The sequence below is a fragment of the Archocentrus centrarchus genome, chromosome 6 (assembly GCF_007364275.1).
Source record: "Archocentrus centrarchus isolate MPI-CPG fArcCen1 chromosome 6, fArcCen1, whole genome shotgun sequence".
Taxonomy (NCBI): domain Eukaryota; kingdom Metazoa; phylum Chordata; class Actinopteri; order Cichliformes; family Cichlidae; genus Archocentrus; species Archocentrus centrarchus.
Genome location: NC_044351.1, coordinates 12,112,935 through 12,131,325, shown reverse-complemented (window position 1 = coordinate 12,131,325; position 18,391 = coordinate 12,112,935). Strand labels below are relative to the sequence as shown.

Sequence of the window (18,391 nt, the reverse complement as noted above, 5' to 3'; positions counted from 1 at the left end):
TAGTGTGAGTCTGCCCTTTTAAACAGCAATCCAATTATCAAAGTGTATCATAACTGCACTCCCATTTACAAACAAAACAAAATAGAAAAGAAAAGAGCGTGAGCAACATTAATTTTATTTAATAGTTTCGCTAACAACAATTTTGAAATATTGGTTGTTGTTGATTATTAAAGTTTTAATGAAACATCTAATGGTTACTTGCAGGGCAATGTTTCCTACATTACAGCACAAGGAGTTGGACTATAACTAAGAGGTTAAAAAGAAAAACACAAAAAAAAAAAACAAGCTGTAAAAAAAAAAAAATCCTTCACATCTAATTTGCACTCATCTTTAGACATGTCTTTGGGGAACTCCTGTCAATGTGTGATGGCTGTTGTCACAATACAGTGAATTTTGCCAGTGGTATGCAGTTTCATCTCTTTTTCTAAATGTGCCTTTGCAATGCCCCAATATCTCAACTGGTATATAATGCGACCTGTATGCCAAGGCTAAGTCCTCAGTACGGCAGCCCGTCCTGGTCCCTTTGCAGCATGCCATCCGCTCTCTCTCTCACTTTCTGTCTCTCTGTGATTTTCCTTATCTATTAAAAGCATACAAAAGCTAGTGGGGGGAAAAAACTCTTTAAAGTCAATTTCTGAGTGGTCATGTGATGGTTCTTCCTGATGCCCAGGAGGTCTGTGAAGATGGATAATGCACCTTTGTATTTCAGCAGATTCAGCGGACCATAGTATATGTGACAGATTGATAGTGCAGAGAGAAGGGGAAAAATATCTGTGATAGCCTGGTTGACAGTTAATTATGGGGTAACATGTTACTAGCATTGTGGCCACCTAACACTGATAATTCTTTTCCCAGTGAACCCGTAGACAACTGAACAGCAGAATCATGAAAAGGGGGTTATGGGTTAGATTTGCTTTATTCAATTTCATTTTATTCACTCTGAGGTCAAAGTTCAGATTGGGGATTTGATGATAACATCTGTAATCAAGTGATGCCAGAACCAGCAGAAATGAGAGTTTGTCTGAATTCAGAGACCTGCACCAGAGCTTGCTGTGCTTTATGCTGCCTCCAGCCATACTTAATAATTCTTGTCCCTTAACCCACTCTGATCAAGTCAGTGCTGAGTGCTTTGACACAGAGTGGTTCATGCGTGTGTCATAAGACAAGGTAAGATGCCCATGAAGAAAAATTGGCCTCATCACAGGCTCAGACTCCATCTGTTAGCCTATGTTGTGTGGCTATTACATACTGGATATCAGTCAGTGAGATGTCATTATGTTCGACCCTAATGCCACTGACACTTTAAACCAATCAGGGAAATAATGAAATTATAATCCCTTGTTTGTAAAGCTCCTTAACTACAACTTCAGCAGGTCATGGATTGCAGTTAGGCTTCCTAACGAAACGAGTCCCTGCACTCTTCCATATATACAACAGCGCACGTGATTAGTCAAAAATAATAACAATGCATTTGGATATTTAAGTAAATTTGGGGGAAATTGGGCATTTTTTTTTTTTTATGAAAGAGAAGCTTCCAAATTTACAGCACATGGCTTTAGCAGCAAATGTGCAATGAAACATGAAAAGATAGGGACACATTAAGATGAAGAATGCTATCCATGGGTAAACATTTGCAGCTCTGGTTTGTTAATGATCTGGTGTTATCACCCCTTCACAGGCATGCATTCTGAATGCAGTCCTTCATTCCAATCAGCACTCCACTGAGCTCCCAGAGAATTACATTAATTGAGGTGAAGTGAGAGGGGGTGTGCTGCTCAAAAGAATGAATATGTAAGAGAAATAAGACAGTGGTGTTCAATAAATGAGGGCCCACTGGTCCAAGACCAGTAATAACTAGATCAATGAATAGAGAGATTAATGCCTTTATGCCAGGATCCACTGGGATCCCAAAGATGTTGCTTCATACTTGAAGTGGATGATGCCCTATGCTGCTGTTACAATGGAGTAAGGGTGGGAAACTCAATGTACCATTATAATTGTTCACACAGTTATATTACCTAATATCCAAGATGCTATGATTCAGTAAAGTTTATTAGAAATTTTATGGCTTTGGTGCGGAACCCAGTTTAAAAATTCTTGTCAAAACTCAAGGTACGAAGAGCAGGTTGATGTAAGAAAAACACTTCAGCAATGCAGACATTTATTTTCTTCAGCTGGTCTTCAGATTATTTGCATACACAGGCTAACAATATAACACTAGAACCATAACGCTATAATCAAAACATTCAGCCAGTTCCCATACAGCCTTAAGATTCACATTAAACCTTAATATTCACATTGTAGAAAGCTACAAATTGATTTCTTGTGCATATCTTATTATTCCATTTTTAACAATAAGCGCATTCAAAAATAAGCAAGGATAAGAATTGTTAAGACTTAATCATCACTCAATAATCCAAATCATGCTTTAGTTTACCTGTCACAAGATATCACTTCTGAGCCTTGTTAAATACCCTTGTTAAATACCTTTAAGCTTCCTGGAAATCCGTAAGATGATGCTGACGTTATCTGTGGCACAAAGTGTTAAAAGCCTTTAAAGCCCATTCCTTTGCAAACCACTTAGTCAGCTGCTCGCCTAATCCTAAATGGCCAGACTGCACTGGAATCTTACCGCACTATCTATTTACTCTTCTTTAACATGCCCTTACACCCTTGTCCCCAGAATCTCCTAAGCATACTTACAATTTCAAATGATGCCTTTTAGCTGTATCCAACATAATTCATTCAGTCACATTGTCTTTTAATAATGATTTTTTTTTTGTGTATGCTGACAAAAATGTTATATTCTCTTACTGTTATTTCAAATTACAACTGCTCTAACTAGAACTAGCTTCCGATTAGCAACAAACACTGAAAGTGACACTTTGGCTAAATGCATCTTAACCACAAGTTTCTGACCTTTAGCAAATAGTAGTAAGATTGCTCTCACACTGCTCTAATGTTGCCTGGGTGAATTTGGACAAAAATGTTAACCTTGTGTCATTGAGAAGCTATGCTGCCTGCTGGGACTGTTGGCTGGGTATGAACCTGTGATATGGCAGGGCTTAAATGTAAGCCGACGCCCGACAGATGGACGGTAAAGCTCTAATCCAGGTGAAGAAGCTGGTTGGTGCATCGAGGTGCAGAATTCCAACAGTGGCCAGCTGTTGTTCTGACAAAAAAAACTGTAGACACGTCTCTCCTGAACTTCACCTCTCCAGGGGGTCATTTTTGTTTCTGTGCGGTGCTCTGTTCGCTGATGTCTCATTCTATTATACAGCAACAAATCGGCCATATTTAAGGTGCCCAGGAACGCATTACCAAGCTAGTGTACATATGTGTATATATTGTGGAAAACAAAAATATAATGACAAAGGTTTCTGATAATGAGTCTGCCTTTAGTGATATAAATGAAGTGAGTTTAATTAAAAGGGGTGGGAGGGGTTCATTTGTAAATGGGTGAGAATGGCCGTGTGATGATTTTGGATGTTAAAACTTTCAGAATCATATTTCATTAAACATGAGTTTATCAAGGCTCTTAATTGGGGCTATTTTGTATTTATTCTTATTTTCAGATGTTGCCGGGTGTTTTGTGTTCAAGTTAGGAAGTGTGATGTTCCATCATTTTAAACTATTCAGCCTTGTCTTGCCAAATCCGTACAAAGAATCATTTCTTTCCTTTTAAGGAGATAAAGTGAATCCAGGAGTTTGGAAAGACTCTAGTAGGACTCGCTAATGAGAGCCCACACGTTTTTCACAGCATCCAAAGCAGTTAGTAAAAAGAAGCCTGCCAAAGTTGTGCTTAGAGAAATACCAACAAAAAAGGGTTTAAAAAATGTGATATCATTTTCTATTCAAAACCATATTTATTAGTCAGTTCTCCATCATATATTTTGTTAACATTGACAGAAAAAACATTGAATGCTGTGATGCTGACAAAAACAAGTATGTAGCCTGTTTTCCACTCAGTAACTACACATTAATGTCTGTTGATTAATAGCCTATTTATAGATAAATTGTAATATTTTGCGTAAATTATACGCAAACTAACATGTAAACTACACGTGTGGGCCTTCAACATGTCCAGGAAGACGTCATTAACAATTTGGATATGAGAGTTAGCCACAACAGTTAAATAACCTTAATATAATATTGCTGAAATGTAATGCAGTCTTTACGACCAGTAAAAGGTAACATGTAAAGCATGACTCTTGAGATTTAAAATCTCTTTTACAAGAGTGTCCTTGCCAAGAATAACAGCAGTAATGGAGTTACATTTTTGTGTGTAATTGTCTGGCCATTCAAGCAGCTCTGGGAATATTGCTGAGAGTTAAATGATAGCATCGATATGCTAATGTGCACAGGTTTGCTGTTTTCATAGTCGTAGTTTAGCATAAAACAACAACTGAAGGGTTATGTGTGTGTCTGATTGGTCAAAGCGATACACATACAGGCAAAGATACTGTGACAAAGCCCTTAGCTTCGGCGATACATGCCTTTGTTACCTAACGCTGTGGACCCCATTTTGAGGCTTGATTTCTTTTGTTGACAGAGCAACTAAGTCAAGGTTGCACATATCTAGACATGGTGTCTTCTCCCAACAACACAGGAGGTGCCAACACTCAGAGCTCGAGGGGCCAAACTGAAAACACTGCAGACATGGCAATAAAGGTAGAAGAAGCAGTAACTGCTGAAGGTCACAGGGCTTTACATTTCATACTGCATACTGATTTGGGGTGAGTGTTTTTGTGTTGGAGCTGAACCTGGCCTGTTCTACTTTGTTTAGTTTGGAAGACTGAGAACAAGTCTGCACTAACAAGGCCCCGTGAGGTACTTTAGAAAGTCTGTTTGAAGCGATGGGCCAAAGCCTTTTTTTTTTTTTTTCTTTTTCAGTCAGCAGAACTCGATACACTGTTGTATATAATTTTTAGATCAACGTTTTAGTTTCAATTAGGATAAAGAGTTTAAAAAGTCACATCTGCTGCTGCTGCTTGGATGAGTTATTATTTTAGTCCACCCTCATAATATCATTAATAAGTTTTACTGAAGAATTAGCAAACTGATTTTATGCTAGTTTATTATATTGACGATTTTTTTATTTATTTATTTTTTTTGTGGCACCACGTCAAATAGCGTGCACTGTAGTAATATGAACTCAAACCAACAAGTTGAGATACAGTAACTTGTAGTTAAGGTGCAGTTTGTCGTTTGTGAACTAATTTGTTGTTCTTACCCAAAAACAGAGAAACTGTTTCTTTGACTACTGATTAGCAAAACACACCAAAACACTGAAATCTCACCAATATTATTGTAATGAATTCACAGACTGTTGTGCAAAAAGCAAAGGACCTGAAACCTGAATATTCATTCTTCGAAGGTTTGGGATATTAAAAGTTTTCAAAAATAATTGAATGCATAATGCAGTAAAATAATTGTTAATTTGTAACTGATTTGATGGCTTAAACTATTGCACTATTGCACAGTAATATCACTACTGTACTACACACACACACCATTATCAACTGATATATATATATATATATATATATATATATATATATATATATATATATATATATATATATATATATCAGTTGATAATGGTAAGCTGAAGGACATTTAAAATTGTAAACAAACAAAATCCCTGTCAACTCAATCACATATCCTGCCAGAACATCCAAACCTATTTGAATAATCCACATTTTTTGCTCAGAATTAATCATTCTTGAGTGATGGGTTAATATTATGCAGCTGAATCAAGCCCTTACCTCTTCTATGGCACATAAGCATTTACCAAGACATAGTGTATGATTTAATTTGAGAATGACAGTACTTATGCAAATCAAAACTGTCCTCGAGTAGTGCTATGGGGGGACGAATCGTTATTTAGAAGGTGAAGATGTTAAAATTGTAAATTTCAACACAAGGGCCCTACTAAATAGCTCCAGAAATTTGTTCAAGGGTGGAGGGAGGGTAAATGAACGATTTGTGAGAGGGGATGAACATATTGCTCTTCTCACTGAATTTGTGACTGAATACGTTTTTTCCCTTAGATGAAGTTAGTGGATTTGGCAGTTACCCTCAGCAAGTGGGGGGAATCTGTTTGTTGGTGATCTCTTTTGCAGGCTTATGGAACAACCAGTATATCAACTTCTTCAAATATGTCGGTAAGATGTAGCCTTAATAGCCTTGAATAGACCGCAAGCTGCACTGCTTCCTCAATTAAAGGAGTCAACATGGAAACATGCCTTCATCTCATAATGAATAATTAAGGCCATATCTTATCTGCTGCTAGGAAGTATGACGGGCACAGTGTGGAGAGGCTCACAGCCATATTGACTTTAATTGTGAGTGGCATCTGAAGGCTTTCTTCCCAGTGTGGCAAAGAAAATGTCCCCTTTGCTTAGCTGTGCCTGCAGCTCACAATAACAGCTTTTAAAGGGAAACGAGCTGTAATTAGTGGATAGAGAGTTGACCCTCATGCATAAAATCCCACACTAATGCACCAGGATGGGACTTAAGAGGGTACTGTTGTTGCACAATGTAGTAGGGAATGGCCTATATTAGAGGCAAAACATTGACAAACACGTGCTCCAGCCATACAGGAATTGTTTGCAACGGTCATTATTACTTTTTTTTTTTAACTGCTTGCAATTACTAAGAAATATCTGGCAAGCTGAGATGGATTTAGCACTATTAAAAAAGATAATGCTATTGCCACCTGATGTATAGTTTGCTTACTCATGCTTACTGCATAGTACAGGGCTGAGTAAAGGACGAGTAGGAACTTAAGCAGAATGCAAGACAAAATACATTTTCTAGCTGCATGAGTTGAGTTGAGATGACAGATTTTAATCAATAAAGCATACAGTAGTGTTAGCTGATGGATTAGAAATTGCTCAGCATAAATACTGAAATATGTTCAAAGTACTTCATCTATGTCTGATTTCCAAAACTACCTAAACTGTCCATTCTCACAATGTCAGTGTAGCTCCAAGCATCCCCAATAAGGAGTAGAGTGGGGGCAAGCCTGGAGCTCACTTTGAGGCACTCCCCAATGATTTTTATTGGCATCATGGAACTCACTGCTGAAAGAATTTGTGCCCATGTGGTATGCATGCTAGCTACCTGACTAATATCTTTTTTTACTGTAAAATATGCAAACGAATACATAATCATATCGAACTGCTTTACTAACCAATGTATATCTGTGTTTATCTAAAACATTAGAGACTTGTATAAATTCTGTAATATTATCATCAGGATCGCCTTTAAAATACAGTCTGGCTTTAGTCTACATGTTAACTATTATGTTACTTTGAAGGGCCCTGAAGCATAACCATCAGCTTACTTGTATTTATTCTCCAGAACAACAGGCATCGCCACTCAGAGATTTTTACCGTCTTATCTTTTCAAGCTGTTGCAACATCTCTGTATAATTTGGGAATCTCTGAGCTTCTGCACTTATATATCATAGAAATGGTGTTAAAATCAGCATGATTGTACACTTGTGTCTTCAGCATGGATGCACCGCCCACATAAAGTCACAAAAACTGAGAACTAGCTGAAACGACACCCAAGTGCAGCTCACGTCAGCAAATGTGGCGTCACGTTTGGTACGTGCTGCTGTTGGCAAGGAATAATTTGCATTTACTGTAACTGAAGATGAATTCCCTTTATGAATATAAAAATAAATGCTCAATATCAGTGGCAAGGATATCCAATAATGCAATCTTGAACCGCTATTCAAACAAAACTAACCTCAGGAATAAACTTCTTTGTAGATGTATCACGTTCACCACTATCATATTTTTGACATGATTCAAAGAAAAGAGGCAAATAGCCTCAACCTTGAGTCAGTTTTTTTTTAAATTTATTTTTAGCCTTCTTTTCCACTTCTGCACAATTCTTGATTTATGGCTGTCAAATGTACCAACTTCAGTAAAACTGCCTGTGCAAATAACTTCAGTTTCCTCATTTAGCATTTATCTCCTACAACGGCAAGAGCTCAGACAAAACACTGTCTCATAAGTGCTTTATTAAAAAAAAAAAAACTGTTCCAGTCAGTTATTATAATGCAAGCTCTCAGGCAGAGTGTGTTTATGCACCATGACAAAAAGAGTGGATTTTTTTTTTTCACCTTTTCCACAGCAGTATGGGAAAAGTCAAATGGTAGATCTAACCTCCCAAAAATAGTGACAGATCTGCACCGTGCAGTTTCGCCACCTCACCGTCTCTTCGTATGGGCAGGGCACACTCGCAGTTGTTTTAATGAGTGTTGATGCAGGCTTTCATCTGGTCATTTTCAGCACTAAACTTTAATGAGAGTAAACCCAGAGTAACAAGGTGTTTGAAATTCATTAAGTACTGTTCTTGCACTGGCAAACAATGACTGTGGATCAGTACTATTACTTAAAGAAACCATTTGATTCTCTGTGCAAACACAGCAAACTATGGATGGCTGTAAATTAAATGTCTATTAAGCCATCAACTCGGCTTTCTCCTGAAACATACGCCTGATGTCTTAGACGTAGCAGTGAAAATAACTTAAAGTATTAATGTTGTGGTGGTATTTGATAAACATTGTAGCTATGTCGCCCCTGCACAGAAAGATATTTGCCCAAATTGAGTACCACAGGTTCTTCAAAAATCTTTATATTCTAGTTTAATAGACATATAAAACTAGAGTATAAAGGTTTTCCCATAAAATTTTTACCTGTCAATAAGGATTGGGCAATCTTCTCTGTGACATTAACTCAATAGCATTGACACCGGGGTAGGAGCAGGTTCACATACAATTAAGATAGAGCTTTCCATCCTCCATAATGCATACTCTGTGGACCAAGCACAAAAAAATGAAGAGTGATGCTGCTGGAGAGAGACACACACAATGGCGAGTGTATTTGCTATTTCTAGCATGATGAAAAAGAATGCATGCTATACCACTGGGAGAGCCTTGTTCACAAGATAAATGATTTAGCCTGGTGTAATTAGTGACCATAAACAGACAGATATCAATTGAGCAGCTAAAATGGTATTAAGCCATAACGTTTGCCAGGGCCTTTTAAACTTGCTTTTCTTTAGACCAATAGTTCTACTAACTTGGTCAGTCTGTTTTTATATAAATAAATCACTCACCACACACATAGGTCTTTCACCAACAAGCACACACAATAAACTAGCTGGCACCTGAAAACAACACAGTTTCATTTAGCTCTAATTTAAAATCTAACCAACACTTCATTCTGTTTTTTCTCATTTTGAAATGATGGCGGATCAACATAACATGATGGATCAATGCACAATGAACTTGTTTGAGTCGCAAGTATCAGTTGTATGCGGCGATGCTGACATGAAACTACACTGAGGCACATTAAATTTAATGTGACGCCAATAATAACAATTGGATACATTAATAAGAGAAAATGTAGGACTATTCTGATTATTGCCAATCCCTGAGATTGACACAGCTGTAATGTCAGTTTTTTTGGGGGGGGGGTTTCTCTCTTGCCACAATCCACAAAGAAATGAGCAGGTCTGGTCAACCCCACTGTGGCTTCAGAGCAGAGATAGGGGAGCTTAATCCATGTCCTCTGAGAGATTGCCCAGAAAGATGAAGCCTTAATTAGCCAGATAAAACCTCACATAATGACACTATTGATATAGACTGGGAAATGAGGTCTAAGCTGAAAAAAAAAAAACAAAAAAACCCAAAGACTATTGCATATAAGATGGTTGAGATGGGCTTGGAAGAGAGTTCGTAAAGTCACTGGATGGATGAAAAAAGGGGACAGTTCGCTTTCACTCTCAACTCCAGCAGTGGAGCATTGTCTCATCTCTCTGAACAATCCACCTGCTCCAAATTCTCTCATAAGAAGCTTAGAGAAAAATGCTGACCTTCATATAAACAAAGATTATGTGGAGGAAAACAACAACAGTTTTGGAGTACTTAAGCAATAGCACTCAGGGGAGGTTCAAGCAATTAAAGTCAAAATTACTCGTCTGAGCTGTCCTTGTATCCTCCCATTCCATATCTTTGGTTTTGTGTAGTAAGAGGAGGTCATAGAGATAGTGGAAAGAAAGAGAATCACATCTCTATAGCTCCGCTAATCCTACGGGTACTAGAGGGAACAAAATCTTACTTTCAGAAAGACAATCTAGGTATTTCACATGCTATACGTGGATCAATGACAAGGTGACCCAGAACAGTAACAGCAGATGACTTTAAGGTTGGCAAATCCCTTTTCAACGCTTGTTCGCCCCTCAGAAGAAGTTAGAAGACGTTAAAAGCAGTTCTCCTAAAACTGATTTAAAATGGTAGAAGTTCATGTACACTACATGTGGATTAATAACTCTTAACGCTAGAAAAAAGCCTTGTTATATTGTGAGTGCAACTCATATCAAAGCCCATCCAGCCTCAATCTGCAGAGTTAGGAAGTGAGATCCTTTCTGCCACTCATGCCTTAATTAATGAGAATGGCTGTCTGTTTCCTTTGTTTCCCTGCAAAGAGCAATGTCTATGCTGAAGCATGCTGACAGGCAGACGCTTGTGAACACACGTTTTAGAATTCCATCTTTGTACTCTTGTCATGTTATCCTTGTCATGCTGTAACTTGTATGCCATTTACGGAGGACATGTAAATCAACATTGCTGAAGTGCAGCTAACTGTGCTGAAAAATCCTGCTGCTTTTAAAGCTTCACATGTTCAAATCTGGATTGATAAACATGCTCCTATATATAGAAGTAGCTGAGGGGATGAGATAGCATAAACAATGACTTAACAAATGGTCTAGTTCTTATATAGTGCTTTTCTACTCAGTCTGAGCACTCAAAGTGCTTATACGGCATGTTTACATTTACCCATGCACACAAGCACTTCCATGATTAACTAAGCTAAGTGCTTCAATTATCTAACATTCATACTCCAATGGTTGCGTCGGAGAACAACTTGGGGTTAAGTATCTTGCCCAAGGATACATTGGCATGCAGCCTGGAGTAGCCAGGAATCGAACCTCTGACCTTCCGATCAGTAGGTGACCTCCTGAGCTACAGCCAGTCCCAGCCATAAGTGCCTTCTCACCAGTAAGCTATCTGAGAAAATTTCATTGATCTATTTGTTTGACCATTTAAAAAGTAAAAATATCAACCATCTGCAGATGCTGCTTCTCCTGTGCAGCTCTATTTTATATCTACACTTATCACTAATGTTAAAGACTGTTTAGGGCATTACAGTAGATTTATAGAGGCCATTACCTAATATCATAATCATAAAATTAAGAATTATGTATAGTGAGAGTCATCCCATCAATTCCTTGAAGATATATTTGTTTCTATGTGAAAATCATTTTGTCATCAAAATTATTTCTTCCCATCTTTTTGCATCTTTTGCAGAATCAGTGATGAGACGTGGGGGTTACATTGTCCGGACCATCCTCTCACACCACATTGGTGCTCCTCAGACCTGATCTCTTTCCCCTCCCAATTCCCACAGGTTCCCAAACTACTTTGCACTTCTGTGGCAGTGCAACACACGCCAGCATCCAACAAGGTCAAATGCCATTTCATTTTCTCGTCTTTGATCGCTGCATGGCTCTTTCATCAGTCTCACCCTCCCTTTCCACCCATATGCTACCGCCACCATTTTGCCAGTTAAACTGACCTTTCTTCTCTCCCTCAGATTTGAAGAACGGCAGAAACAGAATTTAAAATGTGTTCTCCAGATGTAATCTATATTAGCAAAACTGGAAAATTGTATTTTTGAAAACTGTTAATGACCTTTAGGGAGGTGGGGGGGAGTAAATAAATAAATTATAAAATAATTACTAATGTCAGCCTTGATCATCCTGGATTTCTCCTATTTGTATCATTTGCATCATTTTGACATCACTGGCATGTTTAAGACAGCTGCTGAACTGTTTGTCGCATCAGAATGTGGTGTTTATATGGCTGTAACATACAAAAGACACAATCGTGTATTTCCTTTTAAAGACTTATCTTAGATGTCAACTGAATTTGGTGCCTAAAATCATAAGAAAATTATTTGATTACCCTGATTGTAAAATGTAAAGTCCCAGAATTTCTACGAGATGTGAGACAGCGCTAACTGTAGGTGGGATTATTACTGCCTCTTCGTGTCTAGCAAAACAACATCTCTTCATGCCACTCAGTCTGGTCGATAACCTGAAATCTGACCTCTTGTTTCCTCCCTGCACTTTCGCTCTGCTCCATCAACAATATTAGCAGTTCATTGTTACATTGTTCAGTTATTCCTCTCTCTCTCTCTGTTAACACAGTGGGTGAAAGAAAGTCGTAGAGAGGAAGACAAAATGAAGGGACAAACCAGACCGAGAGAGCTTTTAGGGAAGTTAAACTGAAAGAGTAAAACGGAGGGAGAGGACCAAAGAGATGGAGAAAGCGAGCTTTGAGGGAACTAAAAGCTCCTGACCCTTTATACCTCAAAGCAAGGCCCCTGTTTTCTTGAATCACATGATGAATGGGAACAGACAGTCAATGGATAAAAAGTAACTACGCTGATCTTAAGAAAGGGTGGGATAATAAACTTGAAGCACATTAAAATATTTAAATTATCTTCAGAACACTTTAATCCATGTATCTCAGAGGATAGCCTTTCTATACTTTGACACTAGGGTGTCATGTTCTTAATGAATTTTAATGGGATTAGTGGCTTTTAATGGTGATTTTAACCTTTCAAGTCCCAGGAAATAGTAAGAACGGCAATAGAAGGTCAGAAACACCTTATTCAAAGCTCATTATCCCAAAGCAAAGTTTGATTGGGAAATATGAAAACATTTTCTAACTGGCCACCATCAGTTCATCAACCATACTATCAGAAGCAACCTATTCACTTGTTAAGTAAAAGAGTACAAAATTAACTATATTTTAACATTTTAAAATGGACAATAATAGCAGGTTAAAGGACTGCACTGAGGCAATCAGATGAAGGACACTTTGTAGCCTTTAAATAGGGGTTTACCTTTGCTATACAGTAGTGTCGGTAAAGAAGTAACAATACATGGCTGGCTTTCCTAGCACAGGCTCTGGGATAGCTTATTAACTTGTACACAGAAATTTGGAGGCTTTGACACCAGTGCCTTTGCTCTACAGTAGTTACCCTCAACCATACAATGCCAGGGTCTACACAGCACTACATTTGCCAGTTAAATCCTCAAGGTAGCAGATAACTAAACTGTCAAAATGCACTGACAAAAATCACCCTTAAAAAAGAACCAGCAATGACTTGGCCAACCACTGGTCACTAATTGCCCAACTGTAACGTAAAGGAGGGTCTGTTTGCCTCAGAAATGCTATCCACAATATATTTTTTTGTGTTTTAAGCTACCGCATCAATTTGAAATCACAGGAGACATGGAGCAGGTTGGGTGCAAATGACAACTCCATTTCTAAGTACATTCTCAGTCAGCCTACTAGACACGGGGAAGAGTGTCAAGAGTACTAGGACTGCACCTAAACACCGGACTCCGTGAACTCTGAATCTCAACGAGCTATTTTAACAGCCATTACATCGGGGAGGTGGAGCACATACACAAATCTTGTTCCCACTTATGAAAAATATCATATGCTCCATTCAAGTGTGGTTGTGTGAGTGGAGCTGCTGTTGTATCACAATTGTGTTTCAAATTGCCACCGAATGGCACTATTTGAGTCAATGCTTTGAGTAGAAGATGCAACATATTGTAATTTTGGCACACAATAGTAATCATCACCACTGCAACACAATTTATTCAAACTCCAGTAATGAATGCATGTGACATTATCAAATGGGACAATAATATCCATTGTCTACAGTTGGAAAGGAACAGAAGACAATGTAAACAGTGATGGATATGGAATTTACACATCAGGAACATCACATTCAATGATTCAGTTTTGATGTGTTTCATGCTCTGCTTATACACCTGAAATGTAACCATTATTCTCCATAAAAGTAATTATAGCACAGAGCATGGCTGCACACTAGATCATTTGTATGGCATATGACTGTAAACTGTAAATAAGTGAAACTATGGGGTGTGTTTTGAATGGCTGAGGCTCACTTCACTGACTTCTCATCAGGTGTTTTGATTCTGGAGTCCTATCCAAAGCTGTCAGTCTTAGGCCATCAACTCCCTCAGTCAACATCATTTACAGCCCAGTAACAGTTTAGCAGAGTGGCGTTTATACACACTCATCTAAGAGGTGCGTGTTTAAGGCTTCCTGGCAACAGAGTTTCATTACTCTTTCATCACTCATTACTCCACTGCACAGGATTAGTGAGAAGCCTTAATAAATACAATCACATCTCCCAAACACCTGACCCGTAGTTTCATGCATTTCATGTAAACTCTTGAAATCCTAATTTATTAAAAGTTGAAAGTAGGCATGCAATCAGTTTTGACTGCTTATTGCTATTCAAAATCCTACTTTTTTTTTTTTTTTTTTTTGTGAAGACCTTGATCTTCTGCACAAACACAAAATGTCTCTCTGAAAGCCCCTTTGCAGAATTTCCCTAAAGACATTTTTCACACCACTGTGAAAGTAGATCAGAATTAGCTGCACTTGTCTGATTTTTTTCAAACATGAATCCTTTAAATGTTAATGAACCCCACAGGCTAATGTAAATACATGGCATTTACACATGCCTCTAACAAGGCTGTATACTACAATGGCATTTCACTTGAGGATGTAGTAGGCAGAAATTGAAAAAAGACAAACATTAAAAAAAGAAAGAAAGAAAGAAAACGTAAGAGCCAGAATTTGAAAATAATCTACCCTCTCCATTTTAAACCGCCCCCACCTGACTAACACAGGCACAAAGATGTGCTTCACTCACTCTGAAAATAAGTCAATCCTGACTTTTGGCTTCAAAGAAGATTAAAACCCCGCTCTTTCCAGATACTTTACTTTTATGATACTTTATGTATAATTGCCCAAACTCTCCTGTCACAGGTTCAATTTTCTCACTTCTGAAAGCAGAGCCCAGAGAGGCTGCAGGGGTGTAAGTTCCCTCTCAGGTCACATGAAATACAATATGCAAACAAAATACAATATGTGCGGTTTTTATTTTATTTTTTCTGTCAAATGACAAAAAATATGTTGCCTACACCAGTTTTAAAGCATTCATTCAAATAATAATATAGTTACAGCATAAACTGCTTGTTTATTTGAATTGATTTTAGTTTTTTGTTATTTTTAGTTTCCTGTTTTTGACTGAAATGAGCCAAGAAAGATACAGTTCCAGTCAAAAGTCCAAACCTTTGACTCTTATGTTTTACAGTTAATTATTAACGTTAAAGCCAAGTCACAGCAGCATATTGATATTTCCTGCTAGAACTCACACGTCAAGACTTGAAACAAATGTATTTCTGTATATTATATGGTAGCTGCAGCTTTGGTTTCTAAATTCTGGGTTAGTGTGCAATAATAATCATGTTAACGTTTCCACCACTGTAGGATTAAGGGCAATGCAATTCTAATTGCAAATGTGAAATCAGATGTGACACAGTGAAGGCCATTATTGCACAAGGTAAAGTTGAGGGCAGAGCATTGGCTACGTACCCACAAGTATCTTTACACAGCACAGTGTAAAGATAGGAATGATAGAAATCCAGACTGCATTAACAGATATTCTAATGAGCTTTGTTAGAGTAACACAATTTGTTTGACACATTAAACATGAGCTTCTTTTTTTATTTATTTTTTTTTTACAAACCCTTAAGCTGCACCACTGCAAGAACAACACATAACTAACACATCTAGTAAGTACAGCGGTGCAAAGACACAGAGACAGAGTGTAACACATGAACGTAGCCTAAATCTGTGAAGTGACACAGGCCATACATGGCAGCCAGCTGCTACATTATAACAAAAAATTGCATGGCATTTCATAAGTCGCATTCAGTTTGGGCAGGTTAGCCTCATGGGAAACAAAAGAAATAAATTGTTGTTGACACCGCTGAGGAGTTGTTTCTAGCACCTCTGTATGCTGTCTGGGACACTTTCTCAATAGACAGAAATACTTACATGAAAGTGATTGCACTGCTGAAGCTACAAAACGAATAAAAATGTTTATGAGTTTTTTGACAACACGTGCAGCTGTTCCTTCTCCTCATCCAATTCTAAAGATATCCTCCGAGGACAAAAGTGACATGTGAACAAGATACTTCCTCCCCCTTCCATCAAATAGCCACTATGATCCCACTACAGGTCTTCCATAACCATGCCACCCAGCCTCAGGCAAACCTGGAATGGCAGCCAGGCCTTAGAAAAACAACATAATTGCTGTCTCATGTGAAAACTCTCAGTACTGTCATCATGGCATGATGTAGGCACCGTGGCCTCACAACTGGGAGCTAATAAACACCTTGTCAATGCAGTAGGTGTTAGCTTTGCACCTAGGATGAGTGTCTCCAGGATACATGTTAACACATCATAAATCCGCTCACTATTGGTCATTTATCGTGTTGTGAGAAAGCAAGCCTGTGATCAGTCATCATACACTAACATCATGGTCCACACCATCACCACCCACTTTGTCTCGGCTGCTTCTCCGTCCCAGTCTGCTTTCCGTGGTGAGGCTGATTTCTACCATGAATGAATAATGCTGCACACGTTTTTAGTCTGATCTCATTAGTTTGCTGTTCCACTCTCTATCCATATATGATTACATTTCAAGCATGGGCTACTAAGACATAACTATTCTTCACTGAAATATAATGGTGTTATGAGGATCATAATTTTCCTGTGATATCGGATACGCTGTATTAAACTGGCCACTATGTCGAGATTTAGCTTATTGCAAACATTGATCGGTGCATTGTAATTCAATATTGCATGTCAACAGCAGAAAGGAGAGGAGCATTTTCCGCATGTGTCCCATAGCCTACTGTACTGTAGGGCAAAGAGGTGAATCCTACTGAAAAATGTGGATAGTCAAGGTCAGCGGTTGCACATTTGTTTAATGAAGGCAGCCAGGGCGTCTGGACAAAGCGGATCACACACTTCAGGAGCCTCTTAACTGCCGCAAAGCAGCTATGATTGAGTCAGCAGTGTGCCAATCATCAAAGAAAACAAGAACAAACAAAAAAACAGTAAAACATGACAAAAATAGGGCTTTAAGCCTGGGAATGAAATTAACAACCACAGGAAAGGATTAAAGAGAACACTTACTGTAATAGGGTCACTCTAAAGTCATTACTGAGTCCAAGAGACCAACAAAGCAGCACAAAACAGCTGTCTTGATAGACAGTGTACATACATACAGTACAAATATCATAAAGACCACAAAAATAAATCATGGAAGGGTTTAATGCCCCCCCCCCCCACACACACACACACACACACACACACACACATACACACAACCACACATACACACATGCGCGCGCGCCACACCCTTGTCGCTGTGTGATATCTCAAAGTGTACCCCCCTATCTATCATGTTAGATTGTGCGCCCAGATATTTCCAGAGAGGCTGTGCCGCTGCTGTTGCTGCTGATGGACCGACCGGAGGCTGCTCCTGTTCTAGCTGGCTGTCCGCTCCTCCCGGCTATTTATAACCAATAGAGCTACAGCACTTTATGAATGTCTGCAAGCACAGCATCACAGAGTCTTCTGATACTCTGCCCAGCAGCTTTTGCGCGAATTATATGAATATAACAGTATACATATTATAACACGCTTTGCTGCACAATAAGGGGGGTGGCGGTAATTCAGGGGCCGCTTTCATATTCCCTAAAAATGCTGCCTCTAGTAACAAACAACAGATGGAGCGTGGCACCATAAACGCACAAGTTTCATCTTGTGGCCTATTTCGTCGCAATTGGTGCTATATATAGACCCCACGTCTGTAGTCTTGTTGAAAACAAAGAGTCCCAAGTCGTTTCAGAGGATTAAAAAAAAAAAAAAAAACTGCACCACTACACCGCTGCAGAAGCCTGCTTGCTTTTATACTCTGCCCATTTAACAGATAGCCATCTTTGCAGATGAATAAAATGGCATAGGAGGGAGGATCACGACTGCCTCACACTTCAACACAATGAGAAATGTTATCGCAACAGAGACTATATTTGGCCAAATAAAGGCTAGATTAAGATAACATTTTGCAATTCACTCTCCTCCCTACAAACACACACACACACACACACACACACACACACACACTCCATATTCTGCTTCTCCCTCTCTCTCTCTCTCTCTCTCTCTCTCACACACACACACACACACACACACACGTTCACGCACGCACACATTCGCGGGACAATTAAATTTGATTAATGCTTTAAGCCTTCGTCCTCTCGGACGAGTACACGCACACACAGAAATGGCGAGAAAAGCAGATTACGCGTTTAAAATGTGCACTGATAACAAAAC

General features: G+C 38.7%; 1 protein-coding gene across 2 annotated transcripts in view; it reads right to left on the bottom strand.

Annotated features, from left to right (window-relative positions):
* lingo1a (leucine rich repeat and Ig domain containing 1a) overlaps positions 1-18,391 on the bottom strand; it is a 61,187-nt gene that overhangs the window by 5,667 nt on the left and 37,129 nt on the right. The window lies entirely within an intron of this gene.